A 16,127-nucleotide genomic window follows, 5' to 3' on the forward strand; every position below is an offset into this window, starting at 1 on the left:
CCTCGCTAATGCGGGAAATGGCGAATAGTTTGAAAGAAAAGAAAAGAATAATAATAATAATAATAATAATAATAATAAATCTTGAAGACCTTTAGGTGATGTACATTATTCCCAGTGTACATACGACCCACGAGGGAGAGTTTCAGTAAACATAATTTTGTGTACGAAACTAAGCCATTAATTATCCATCAAATAATGTTTGTAAACTTGGGACAAAGTAAAAAATGTTTTACATCAAAATGATAAAAAGATTAATTTTAATAAACTTAAAACTCTAGTGTTAATAACTTCACTTTAATACTTTTCAAGTGACACCCCCCCCCCCCCATCTTTTTTAACACTTGATCGCCCTTTCCCGCTATAGCGAGATAGAACCAGAAGCACTCAAGCAGTCCACTGACTTCACGTCGACCCCATATGCCACATCGTTCTAATGCACTTCTACCCGTGCACGTCTTTCACTCTCCTGCATGTTCAGGCCCCGATCGCTCAAAATCGTTTTAACCCCATCCTTCCATCTCCATTTTGGTCTTCCCGTTCTCCTTGTCCCCTCTACTTCTGACACATATCCTTACTGTCAACCATTCCTCACTCATTCTTTCTACACAACCAGACCATTCAACACATCCTCTGCTACTCTTTCAACCATAGTCGTTTTATTATATTCCACACATCTCACCCTTTCATTACTTACTCGATCAAACCACTTCACACCATATACTGGCCTTAAAGAATATATATATATATATATATATATATATATATATATATATATATATATATATATATATATATATATATATAATTTCCCTTGAACAGAAAACGGGGGGTCCATTCCGGCGTTTGAATAACCACGTTCGGCGGCTTTAACGTTAAGTGCCAGAGCCGTACACTTTTTCTTTCCCAGTGTAGCCAACAACACAACCTGCCAAGCTTCACTGTGGTCTTGAAAATGCCAGGACGGAAGAACACGTTAAACACACACACATACTCTCACATGCACAAATAAAGGAAAACACGAGTTCATATATACAAACATATGTATGCACACACACACACACACACACACACACACACACACACACACACACACACACACAGCCATTCTTAGGGAATTTATTTTCACGACAGTCATTTGCAGTAAACAGCTCCGACTCGATGGAGCACCACTGTAAATTGGTAGCACCCTCATGAAACATTTACAATTTACACGGCATGAAATACTTTCAATGGCTCTCTCTCTCTCTCTCTCTCTCTCTCTCTCTCTCTCTCTCTCTCTCTCTCTCTCTCTCTCTCTCTCTCGAAGGCTACAGTCGTGGACGAAGGTCATCAAGGCCAGACCTTAAAGAGGCACAAAAGACAGGGGAGTAACGAGACAGACAGACAAGAGGAATAACCTAACCTAAGGGTATCTCAGGAAGTGGGGGAAAACCTCCCTTCTGGAATGGGTCAGGTGGTGAGCGCTGGGGAAGATGTGATATGGTTAAGAGATCCAAACCTGAGCGGTGTAGGGGAAGAAACAGACATCACAGCGACCCATCGAAGGGATGGTATGGTGTACTCCCCAGCCTACGTGAGGTAAACAGAGCAACACACACAGAACCCCCCCTCCCACCTCCCGAACGAACGCAGCAGAGCTACAAGCACACAACACAGCCTCACCCTACTGGATACAACAAAGCAACACACACACAACACAGCCCCCCCCCCCCCAGGAAGGACACAACAAAGCAACACACACACACACACACACAACATGGGCTGCGGCGCGGTTGCCAACGACTACCGCCGGAAATCGGGGCTTTCCGGAGCCGGTTTCTTGGCCCTATCGTTAGTTGGGACGAAGCTAGCTATTTCTAGCATGTCTTTCAATGAGAGAGAGAGAGAGAGAGAGAGAGAGAGAGAGAGAGAGAGAGAGAGAGAGAGAGAGAGAGAGAGAGAGAACCCTGCCAAGCTACTGAAGATACTAAAACATCCTAAAATAATTAAAGTTATACACTGAAGAGGTCGGTATGACGGAAATGTGAGAACTGATTTAACATGAAAATGGGACACACACACACACACACACACACACACACAAGAACAAGTTGAAGGTAAGAAGACCAGCATAACAATTAAGTCGACATTGATCAAAGTTCTCGCATCACCGAAGACAACCTGACTCAATTCAGTACAGTCCACCCAAGAAAACCGGGCAGCCTGATCCTGTAGTTCAACCTAACGCAGGGGTAACCCTTCAAAACTACCAAACTCGTTCAGTAAGTAATCCCACTGAAAACCGGTGTACTAGCAGCAATGCAATCCCATTATAATTCGGGGAACTCGGTGAACAGACTGTGCCCCCATCAAATCCAGGGAACTCGAAGAATAGTTCATAGTTAAATGTAGAACACTTAGCTAAGAGGTAGTAACCTTGTTAAATCCTGGAACTCATTTCAGAGATTTCGCTATAAATCCAGCAAATGGTATAGAGGAAATCCCGCTACATCGTTCACCCTCGGGTAACGTCGCCATCGCCTAACATGAGATTCATATCTGGAAATCTTGGCGAACAGGGAGATAAGATCTTACTGACTGACTGAGGTTCGAATCTGGGACACTTTCCCTGCCATCCCTCGTGACTCAACCTGCTTTCGCTAATCCCTCGAACACGATGGTACGGCCACAGGGATGTTGGGTTCAGAAGGATACTGTACTGCCGTGCTCAGTGGAGGGTTAATAACGTGAACACGCCAGCTTGCCCTTCTCTCAGCAGTCGACCAAGGGTCGGTCACCGGGTACGTTGTCATGGAAATTAACCGTTAGGAAGCGTCGTTTTCTTTACTTCCGTCTGGCAAATCAGAACAGAAAGTCACTGTTTCCTTATCAATATACCAAATGCTGAATTATATGTAATATTACAACATTAAATTTGATTACCTTCCAATTGCTTACACCAACTTAGATGAGGGGAAAACATAAAATTACAAAGCAGGCAAATTTACTACTATATGGCAACAGTACATAATTCATTGAAAATTTTAATTCACAAATGTTTAATGAATTACACGCACTCTTAATACATGGTCAAAGCGACACTTCAGGGAATCTGAACACTTTAGCTGGATGAAATTTATGATGGCAAAGCCTCGTTCTAGGAAAGCCCATGCTACCCTAGGGCTTAGGGTCATTATTTAAAACAAAACATCAAAATTTCGAAGCACCGTTATTCGAAAACACACACACACACAGACACACACACACAATGGTTGTATAAAGCCTTAAAATAGGGACACATATCTAATTTTAGTTCAATTGCGAACTTCCGGACTACTGAAGCTTCGGAAAATCAATAATGCTTAGCATCATGGTATTGCCAGGCCTTCAACGTGTTGATCTACGTATAGCTTCACTCCGTTGTACGTCATACGGTACACATAATAACGCTAACATAGCCATGAAGCATGAACGACAACTAGCTGAAATTATCCGTGAAAACCACGACGCAACGACTCTTTGGCACACACCAGTGCGACCCTGAAGCATAATGGCACGACCCTTGAGCGTGACGAACGTCATTTTAAGGGTCGTACCGTCGTGCTCAGGTTAAATCAATGGTTCTCAACTATTCTGAATAATGAACCTCGTCTTTCCTCCTTGTTTACACGAAAATCTCAATTCATTACATCAAAATACACTGAGTTTGAATATTTCTTAGCTTTATGGTATCACTTGACAAAGCAAGGTGTGCAAAATATAATCCAACCCTAATCTACATAACAATGACTTGCCAGAAGTCCTAGTACCTACATATGTATGAGCTCCCTCCCTGTAGTGTGCTATAATTAAACACACACACACACACACACACAAACAAACATTAAAAAGAGAAAAACAAGTATACAAACATGAACATACAAACGAAACGATAAACACTTGAAATGATGAGAAAAAACATTCATATACACACGCATACATACGCAAAATACAAATACACTGCAAAGAAAACAAGGTAAAAGTTTTGATTATATCTTACAGACAAGACTAATCTTGTGGGCTTTGTCCTACGCGCGAGCGCGCACCATACACGGCCACGTATCCATAACCCTCCCAAAACGCCCAGATAAAACGCAACAAACAGAATAGCCGTATATCATTCATATATATATATATATATATATATATATATTCAAGCAGTCATTCTTTCAGGGTGTTGTAGCGTGGGGAAAGACCTGGCTGGCTGGTTGGCTTACCAAAGACCAACGTAACCTTTAGTGAGGTGAATATTGTATGAGAGCCCCACACTCCTGTGGTTCGTGTGGATTGCATCACGATGACGGTCAGGCTACATCTACAGCCGAGCAGCCACTGTTAATACTACTTAACTTATTACTAACTGCAATATATTCATCATATATATATATATATATATATATATATATATATATATATATATATATATATATATATATATGGATGTATTTATTGTGTATGAAAACATTTAAAAAAGGCCCCATGACTGAGCCTTGCGGCACGCCAGTAGCAGCCTCAACCCAGGGGAAAGACTACACTTCACCTCCACCTAAATTCATGATTATTCTTCCCGGTTCCTCACCATGAAAAACACTGTTAACACCACTACAGTAACACTCCTGCGTCTAGATATGCTCTTTTCAACGAATCAATATCAATCAATATGTATATTTCCCTGAATCTTATTCCTTGTGAATACGAGAGCTTTCAGGAGTCGGAGATAAGGTCAGCTTGTGTTGCTTGTGTTTACGATGACTGAGAGGCAGGTTGGTCTCATCATCTCTAGCAGTGATGTAGGGGGCAGATCGGCCTTAATAACTTAGTACTATGACCTTTGTGGCAGTGATGTCAAAGCTGGCTGGCCTTATTAACCTAGTTCTATCACCTCTGCAGCAGTGATGTAGAGGCAAGAAGTTACATACTGTAATCGAAAAGTATGTGCAGAGTGCACGTGATCAGCCAGGTTGTGCTGGGTACCTCGCTCTGCGGGCCTCGGCCTGCAAAAGCCTGAATGATCAGATGGGAAAAGGGTGAGGTGGGGGGATATTGCAGCAGCTTGTTCCCAATCCACGAGCTGTAGGGTGGAAACAAACCTCCCACATCGAAGGTTACTGCTTTGCTTGCTATCAAAAATATCACAAATATTTTCACTCAAATATTCATCCCTGAGATTCTCTCTCTCTCTCTCTCTCTCTCTCTCTCTCTCTCTCTCTCTCTCTCTCTCTCTCTCTCTCTCCCGACCGTGCACAGTACACTCCCTGCCCCGCGTCCCAGGGCACGAGTACACACACCCCTGGCCTGAATACTCAAATTCCTCCCTAGTGTTGAGAAGCATTACAAGAATCCCACCACCACAGCAGCCATGTTCCTCACGTTCTTAATAAGAAGAGGAGATGCTGCAGCTATAGACGAGTCGACAAACACATCCGAGAATAAATAACAGACTCAACGCACCCTCCATACTCTACGAAGACAGGTGTACGACACAACACAGACCACGCACTCTAGAATGAGAACAAACACCCAACCTGGACGCACTTTTCTCCTCCACTTGTGTTTGAACTTTGGGAGTGTGTTACGGGACAATTTTATCTCACGCTAACTGGAATATTCAAGGCACCTGTGGTGGTGAATACTGACGTTATAAACAGGGATACACATTTCCAACTCCACCTGGAACCATATTCTTAAAATCCACTTGTGGTGTATATCGTCAGGAAACCAAATTCCCAACTCTACCAGTGGGATACGAAGTTACGGAACCACATTTCCAACTCCACCTGTGGCTGTGGAAAGTCACTAGTCAACCACGTCCACCAAGGCCTCTTAAAGCACAAACAACAGGCTGGTGGAACAGACACACAACCACGGTTGGGTTGGAGGGAGGGGAGGAAAGACCGGAGCGCCCACTTGCCTCCACACCAAACCAACTACCCAAGCATGACTGGTCACTGCTGCTGCTGCTGGAGTACATACCTACAACGCAGAGAAAGTCCAGACCAGGTGGTGACACACACACACACACACACACACTTAGAATCTCTACCATCATGGTCACTTTCTCGATAAAGCCAAACCCCTATGATACCCTTGTGACTATAAGAAGAGCCCATACCCATCCGTTAGACACCACTCGCGTCACCTTCTGTGCCCAGCAGAGATCCCTCGTACCCAAGTTGCAGTATACCACAGTAACATCGAGCCCATCCGAGCCCGTGGGAACCACTACAACAACAGCCACATCCCAACCATCATGAAAAATGTAAACGACCCACATAGTTCAGGTGAATATCGTCTGCATAAAACCCTCTGCCAGTGTTTCAGCCCGCGTGTCTTTGCTTCCTTTGTTTTTCACTATATTTTCATATTTCGTCAACACTTTACTGTGTACATGGCAAATTATCTTGATCATCACAGTAATAACTCCAACAACCACGGCTCAGGCACACGCAAGTCACGTGATGTATGAACCGTTGTTACTATACATATTTTCTAGCCTCTGGTTGAAGCTAATCAAATATACAACTTATCATCATCATCATTATTATCATCAAAACAAGATTCTTCCACAGAACTCACACAAATCCGGATGATTTTCCCACACTTCACATGCAAAACCTGGACTATTCACTTACAAAAACATAATTCTTCAAATTCACAGAAAAAAAAAAAGCGAAAAAGTCTTCTGTATATCTACCTCACACACACACACACACACACACACATACATATACCACGGCGCAAGCCAGGTACCCCGCTTATCGACCATCCGCATATGGTAGGATGAACAGCTAAGTTGATTGTGTACTAACTACCGCGTCTAGAGTTCGAACCGATGCGGCCTCGACTCCTAGCGGCCCGTGAATGCGTCATGGTTAGCAACAATAACCTCTACACCTCGTCGCTCGTTCAGTGACTCGTTTCCCTGTCGTCACGCGAAGCAAATGATCCCTAGTCTTTACAGTGATTCGTTTTCTTTGCTTCATGTACAGAAAATGTTGTCGATCGTTTACACTGAACTCGTTTTCTTCACGATAGGTATAAAAAAAAAACATGTTGCCCGCCTGTGCTGCACGACACATGGGCCATGGAGCCTCAAGGACACTCATAACCGCGACAATGTTCCTGTTTTTGTCTCAGTAGACAATACTGAGCGTCTCATGTCACACGGTGATGAGTGCCCATCATGACGAGGTCAGTGACCATCATGTTGTGTTACACGTAGACCTGTGTGACGGAGGGGTCAGCCTGGACCCAGGGAAGACTGGCTTGTCGAACTGATGATGATATACTCAGTGGCTTGTCGAACTGCTCAAGGGTCGTACAGTCGCGCTCAAGGGGTTAAACTATTTATAGTTCCTCAAAGAAAAAAAAATGTTCTCATTTACGTACATGCATACGTACACACACACACACACACACACACACACTTCAGTGCCACACGTGAGCGTTCGCGACCGTCAACTCTCCTGTAGACAACGAACAAAGCGCACCACACTACCATAAATTGTTCATAATTTTTCAATTTACACCATAACTTGCTTTGTGAAGCGTCACCAACGTCTCCATTCACAACTCTACCTCTCTCTCACACACACACACACACGGGGCACCTCACCTACTGTATATACGATCAGGAACCATTCGCGTCACTTGATCTGAAACCCGTCCACCTGTTATTCCCTTATCACTGTGATCTGCTTCTAAGGTCTACCACTTGTCATGCCTTTCACCACACTACCACACACGTAATTCACGAAATCATCTACCAACTTCTGCGGTCTTCAGCCGTACCATCACACGTACACCCTCTGTTCATACATGCACCGTTCCCCTCAACAACTTATACCATCTTCAACGAGGCTTTCGTCCATTTGTCATTATCAACCATTTCCTCACACCACACACACTTCACATGCCTTCAATTTTCATCTATCTATTCTTATATCTATCTCGGGTACCACTCTTAATTCTGACAGGTCTGTACCCACAAAAGCCTACGTTTCCACGTCCATACATCAAGGACGAGACAAGTATTGCACCATAAGATCATCGTGCACACGCCACACCTCACTTCTTTCCCCATTCACCAGAGCTTTGACAACATTCCCCATTCATCTCCCATCCAGGATTCAACTACGAACATGGGGACGTCATCCACTTCTCTAAACTCTCCATGTATTATGGGTACTGACCCATCCTGTACTGTGCCTGTATGTGTAAAGAATACATACGAGGCCCTGGACCCTCCTCTGTAACACTTTACATACACACTGGGTATGTTGGGGCTGCAGATGTATGTGTCATGTCGGCGGCTGCTGTAACTGTACCTCAAACTAGGTGCACTTCTTAAGGGACTGTGAGGGGTTCCGTGGCTTCAAAAAAAAAAAGTTTCAAAACCTTTTTAGTAAGGGATCCAAGCCTTGGAAGCTTTATGATGATACATGGAAAGGTACCAACTCTCCCGTCCAACCACTGCAAGAAAAATGGCAGGGAAAAAAACTTATGACTAAATATTTCATAAACTGTTGTAATGTGATCGTCAGGATGCGATGTGGACGTCTGGGGTACGGGGCTCCGTCTCAACCAGTCTGGCTGATCACGGAGGCCAGCAGGCGGTGCTAACACCTGTGGTACCGGCATAATGCCTTCAGGTACACACGAAGCAGCGATCCTTGAGCATGAAGGGCACGACCCTTGGCAAGGAAGGCCTGACCCTTGACCTGACCCACTTGGAGATAACACATTATTCCTCCACAGAAAATACAGTGACGTCTTACTCACCAACGATAATAGAACACGCTTCATTACAACCTATACTGACCCTCAGGATCGTAACACAGGCATCAACCCAGCCAGCAGCTAGCATATAACAGACATTAACGTAGCCAGCAGGCAACACATAACAGGGACATTAAGCTAGCCAGTAGCTAGCATATAACAGGGCCTCCCTGTGTTCAACTAACAGTACACAAGGAAGCATACACAGTCACACAGACAAAAACAACCAAGGTTATCATAGCGAAGGTTATCACAGTCAAGGCTATCATCAAACACGGCCCCTCCCTCCCTGGCCTGGCCCGAGCTACACAACTCCCGCTTCACTATCCTCCCTCCGTCCACACAAGACAACGACGCTACTACCTACTGTCGTCAAACAGCAAATACCATCGTCACACACCGTTACGTCGTCTGTTATCCGGCTCCCCTACGTTCTCTCTCTCTCTCTCTCTCTCTCTCTCTCTCTCTCTCTCTCTCTCTCTCTCTCTCTCTCTCTCTCTCTCTCTCTCTCTCTCGTATCTATTAATCAACATCACTTTTCTTATCATTATCAAACACAGACACCCACGAAAAGCATGTGCACGGCGGTTACTAAGACTCTTGAGCACGACGGTGCGACGGTCTGACCTCTAACCCGACCCTTAAGAGTAAGTTGGAAGGGTTGGGCACTTGAGACCTCAAGGTGGACAACCCTGAACTACAGAGCCTGACCCTGAACAAGACATCCGGACCCTGAAATAAATACACAGACACTGAACTCGAGAACAGGACCCTGAACTACAACACCCAGCCCTGAAGGTGTTCCTTACTCTCTTCCCTACGTCAATATATATATATATATATATATATATATATATATATATATATATATATATATATATATATATATATATATATATATCGATGTTACCGGACTCCTCCTGCAACAGATTACATCACGAGTGGTAAGTCATCTCTGGCGAGGCTGCATCACTGGCAGTTCTCGTCGAGTAACTTTTCACTCGAAAGGAATCTACATTTCCTTCCTACTGGAAGTGGCGCAGCCTTAGGCTGGAGAACCATCTGAAAAAGTCCTAGATAACACGACTCAATCATAGAATCTAGTCCTGGGGTAATTATATATATATATATATATATATATATATATATATATATATATATATATATATATATATATATATATATATATTATCCCTGGGGATAGGGGATTAAGAATACTTCCCACGTATTCCCTGCGTGTCGTAGAAGGCGACTAAAAGGGGAGGGAGCGGGGGCTGGAAATCCTCCCTCTCGCTTTTTTTTTTTTTTTAAATTTTCCAAAAGAAGGAACAGAGGGGGCCAGGTGAGGATATTCCAAAAAAGGCCCAGTCCTCTGTTCTTAGCGCTACCTCGCTAACGCGGGAAATGGCGAATAGTTTAAATATATATATATATATATATATATATATATATATATATATATATATATATATATATATATATATATATATATATTCAGAGAGGGGAACAAGAGCTTGACAAGGTTGGACATAAAGGTCAGAGAGCAGTAATGGAGGGAGCACATACCACACCTTGTTAATACTTGGACGAGCTGCTGCTGCTGCTGCTGCTGCTTGGTGTGGCGGGAGGGTGAGGCCAGCAGGCGTGGTGGCGGAGGGGGGGGGGTCTGGTGACGGTGAAGGACAGAGGGAGGGGTGGGTGGGGGTGGTCACTGTTCTTATGGTGACCCACGAGGACACAGATGGTGATGGACGGCATCAGTGAGGCGAAAGCAGATGATGAGTACAGGAATGGTGATGAGTATAGTGCCGGTGTGTTGGGGACACATTCAGGATGATGATGATGATGATGATGATGATGATGATGATGATGATGTGTATGGTAATGAACATGAGGAGAGAAGGACGATGATGATGATGATGAAGGTGTCATGCTGGAGATGAGAGTGATCATGATCAGTAGACCATCAGTGCTCTGGTCATGATGATGAGGACGGCTGTCAACATGACGAGGTCTCGATACTGAAGATGCGGGCCTCGAGGGAGGAGGGTCACACACACACACACACACACACACACACACACACACACACGAGTCCTGGAGTAATGACGTGTACATATGTCTGCTGCTGACGGCCGGAGCGCCCAGGATTAAACAAATCACAAACGGACCTTGACATTCTGTGGCTGTGGCCGGCGGATACACACGGCTGATAAAAGTTCAAGGCGAGGAAATGCTTCGTGAAGATGAGACACGGCGGAAGGTACCCGCGTCGGGAGGTAACTGTCACCTCCTCCACGGAGACAAATTAGACGAATTTATGTCATCAAGGAACTTGGTGGTGGGCTAAGCCACACCACAACAGAACAGCTCATGTTAACGTCAGCACAACTGTTTACTGCAATGACAACACTCCAAGTCCGTCGATGATGAGAGATGGTGTTCAGAAAAACGGATGACGTAACGCGTACACAATCACCAACATGGTCGTCCCATCCTGACGATATGTGTTACAGAAGGCATGTGTAGTGACGGGAGGTGAACACCTGGGGTGAGCACGGGACACCATGGATGTGGCCCGCGCCGGAAATGAGACGAAAGAAGGAGACGTGATTAACAACGACTTCCAAGGTTCTATTGGATCGATGTGACCAACGGTGACACACACACACACACACACACACACACACACACACACACACACCGGCCAGGAAAGGTCAGTTAAAACACATACGAGACAAAGAACGAAACCAACACAGAAATGTGATGAGGTACCCTACTTCCACGATGACAGAGCCGAGGATGAATGGAACATGTGTGAGACAGACGAAGCTTAAAATGGACATGGAAAGAAAGTGTAAAAAAAAGGAGTGTACAACTCCTTCCTTTGGACAGCACAAATACTTAATTCTCTCTCTCTGTCTCTCTCTCATTCTGAGCCTAGCTAAAGACACCCCAGCTCTTTCACACACCACCAGCCATATAACCTAAACAACCACACCACCCTCCTCTGTAACCACCACCGTCATATAAATAACTCAACCACTTACCATCACTGTACAACCTAATCATGTGACATGTTCACCCGTACAACTACAACCGGTGAGCACGAACCTTGAGCATGACTGTACCATGGTCAGCACGACGGTACGGTCCTTGAGCACAACGGTATGAACCTTGGGTACTATGACCTGGCCTGTGACCTGATCCTTATGGGTCAGGTCAAAGGCCAGGCCATCATACCCAAGGGTCGTAACGGAGCATCGTGCTTAAGGGTCGTTAACTTCGTCATAAGGATCGTACCGTCGTTCTAATGGACCCTACCGTCGTACTAGAGGACTATACCGTCCTCCAGGATGCACACGAGGTGTTTCCCTCATTACACCGCCTCCACACATCAACCATCGCCTCGTCTACACTAACTGAAAGTCATCTTAACTAGCCTTTCCACTGGTGACATCAGGACCCCACACCCACTGCTCTAACCCCACCATCTCAGACGAGGTGAATTCCCATTTCGCTCCTACAGCGTCGCCGCCCGGTAATTGCTTAATCAAGAATGGGGGGAGGAGTGCGGGGGGGAAGAAACGTCCCGTCCGGAGACGCCACAGAGGCGACAGACACGTTTTGGACGAGGGGATTTGCGCCCCTGTGGTGCTAGTTGTTGGTGATGTCTCTAAGAGGGCGGAGGAGGATAGTGCCACCCCGGGGTTGCCACAGCAACGACAACAAGAGTCATTCTCGTACCCGAAGATGAAGGAAGTTGTTCTCTAAGTACTGACAAGGTTACGTCTCTAATTCACATACGGTACAATTGTGTAAATAGGTAATCACCTTCAAATACACTCATTCTATATGACTGCAAAATTACGTATTTATGTAATTAACAGCATAAGAATATGTATATACGTAAAATTACTGGCTCTTCCTGTGCGTGGAGGGAGTTGTACACTCATGGCGCCCCATTACGAACATATTTCAAACTTTTCTTATTTTCTGTGTGTGTGTGTGTGTGTGTGTGTGTGTGTTGTGTGTGTGTGTGTGTGTGTGTGTGTGTGTGTGTGCAAGTGTGTGTGTGTGTGTGTGTGTGTGTGTGTGTGTGTGTGTGTGTTATGGGTGAATTGTTACATCTGTGTTGCCTTGTCTCTTCACCTTGTGTGTATGAAACATGTCTCTACTACTACTGTGTATATATGTGTGTATATACAAGAACCAGGGCGCAAGACGCCATCACATACACATTATACAATGGGCGAAAACCCTACCATAGTCAGGGCTGAGAGACCCGCAGGCAAGCAAGCAGATACCCTGCAGACCATCTCCAGCGTCATCAATACACCGCTCCAGCCAACTCACCTTTACGTCATATCAAACCCAACTCTCGAACCTGTCAACATAAACGTCAAGTTCTTTCACGATCGCTGGTATACGTCTAAACAGTTTCCATGTGTAACATGTGAACAGCCACATGAACGAGATAACATATAAATCTCGATCGCTCTTTCTGAGGGTCACTATATCCTTGAAGAGATGGGGACCCGCAGGTGTAGAACCCCTCCCTCCCTCCTAGTGCCATTCAGATGAGTAACTACAAACTGGTAATTACAACCTGAACCACAAGGCCTACCGGCTGCACTGGATACAGCATAGAGATACATGCCAATGTATTTCGAATTCTTCCTTAATGAATATATATTCGGTAATTATTCCACTGTTCATACAGCAGGTTTAAAGGTATGCACAGCAATAACACCATGCTCTACTTATATCTTACCCTGATACATAACGCAACACGACGAAGAAAAGAACACAAATACAAAAATAATCACATGAGACAAGACACCAAAACAATGGAACACTACTAACTCGACAATCATTATACTGCCCCTCATAATACAATAAGACAACGCACAGCCATGAGACACAAGAACACACCAGAACTCTGAACAACAAAGCGCACTCCCATGCAATATAACGTCAAGCAACACTTAGAATGTAACTCGAGGCTTTCGCCTGCTACTGCAGTATGTAAACAAAACGTGGCGCCTCTAGCGGCCAACACCGGCAACACGTCCTACACTCGCACCAATCCCCTGATTACCGGAAAATACGAGGGCAAGAAACCATTAACACAGCAATCAAATCTAAGTTTCATCACTATGAGCCTTGCTAATAAATTGCTTGAAACATTAGTAACGTAATTCAGTTGAAAAAGGGTGACAAAAAGAGCGTGTCAATGGAATATGAGCTAAAGTTTCCGCGATATATCAACTACAATTAAAAACGACATCAGTTAAATCTTAATACGACATCAGCTGAAGTTTAAATGAGTTTCTTTTTTTTCTTCTTCTTCACTGGAACTACTTTGCTTCCACCTCTGTGAAGTGCGGCGATATAAGCCAAGTTCCAGACTGTGTGATGGTGCCAGTCCAGACTCATCGTCCTGGCAATATCTCGCGTCCTTAGTAATGGTGTCTGCATTCGTTTATATTAGCTGGATTCCAGGAGGGTCTGGCCCTGGGGCAGAGTGCACGGCCATGTTCTCAAAATGGATCTCTCGAAGCCCTAGGACGGGGCGGTGAGATCTGTGTCAAACTAGAGGACCTCATAAATATCTTTAGTGGAGGGGGAGGGTAAAGACTCTCCTCCCACCTTCAGTGACCCAGGAACAATACAAATCCACTCACTGTATCATGAGAGACTTTAAGGGCACTGAACATCATCTCACAACATCTGGAGAGACCAGGACTGTAGCATCTGTAATTACCTGGACGCTCACCAAGACAAAGTGAGTATTCCAGGAATACAGTAAAATTAACCTAAAGCTCCAGTCCCCATTATCATAACCTAATTAACGACATCGTTGACCAAACCCGCAGGTTCAGGATATGTGGCGTTGGCGTTTTATAGCTCTGGATCCCAACACATGAAAGGTATCGGGGAAGGAAAGAGGTAATCTGCCTTCAACCAGGATCTAGTCAGAGGAAGTGGGCACAGTATACTGGGAGAAAGGGTAAATTTGCCTTCATCCAGGACCCTTGTCAGGGGAAGTGAGCGCAGTATTCGAGAAAATAGGAAACAATTTGCCTTCATCTACGACGCTTGTCAAGAGGAAGTGAGCGCAATGCGCTCTAAAACAAGATATATTGGTTATCGGCAGACCTATCGATGGAGCAAGCAGCCCAGCTCGGTGGATGGCTATAAAGATATATCCCCAACTTCGTCAGTGCACTGCAATAGCCTGCCAACAATCGGTCATGCATACTGTACTTATGATAATGAACAATGACACGCACATGATCCTTGTGTGGTGGTTATATACAGGTAACCATACATTCTTAGTCGACTTTACAAACACCCACACTAACCAGGATGACATTTATTAAGTTTCGAGTTCCATTGTTTCAACATCCACCTCCCATCTTGCTACTGGTCAGGGAAACATTTTGCCAACGGCAGATTCATCATCTAACTGCCACATCATCCACCACAAATGATGTACGACTGAAGGCAACAGCCCTCCTCTCCACTTCCACGACTGTTTTTACCTGATGGACTTATCAAAGAGGTAGTCAATCCTCTACTGAGGGACTTACTGAGGCAACTGAGCGACTGTCACAGTCTGAGGGCAAGTGGAACAACCATCACTAACACACCCAGACACATCCAGCATCAGCTAGGAGCACAGGCCATCCGGATCTGCCATGCTCGACATCATCCTTAGACAGAAGGTCAGGGAGGGAGGTGGGGATGAGGGGAGGGAGGGAGATTATGAGAACGACCGAAGGTGTCATGTACGACTCGACTATCCTAAGTGTGGCCAACTCCCACGACACGAAATCCTTTTAACGACGACAACTTAAGTGCGACAATGCGACCCTTGGGGAAAAATGGCATGGCCTCTGACCTGATCCTAATACGGTCGTAGCGTCGTGCTCAAGCATTCTCATACACTCCGATGCTACCGTCCGAAACCTTGGAGTCAAGATGTACACGCAATGCCGCCGGAGACATTATGGGATGGTGAGTGAGCCAGAGCATCATCAAATTATCTCTGGTGGCAAATAATTATCAGCAACAGACGAGGCATAACACTTCTGATTATCTCTGATGGCAAATCATCATGAACAGTCAAGACGCCTAACACTTCATCAAACAGACAGGTTCATCTAAGTACATAAACCTGAGTACACTGGGGACTGGATTACACCATGAGAGTGTAGAGTATACTGGGGACACTGTAGTACACCATGAGTGTACAGTGTACTGGGGACACTGTAGTACAATATGAGTGTTCAGTGTACTGGGGATAATGGGGACTGTAGTACACC

The 16,127-nt window shown here is 44.9% G+C and overlaps 1 protein-coding gene across 6 annotated transcripts in view; it reads right to left on the minus strand.

The window, feature by feature from the left end:
- Dab (DAB adaptor protein) overlaps positions 1-16,127 on the minus strand; it is a 112,612-nt gene that overhangs the window by 58,627 nt on the left and 37,858 nt on the right. The gene's annotated exons all lie outside the window — the stretch shown is intronic.

Source organism: Panulirus ornatus, chromosome 6 (assembly GCF_036320965.1).
Source record: "Panulirus ornatus isolate Po-2019 chromosome 6, ASM3632096v1, whole genome shotgun sequence".
NCBI lineage: Eukaryota > Metazoa > Arthropoda > Malacostraca > Decapoda > Palinuridae > Panulirus > Panulirus ornatus.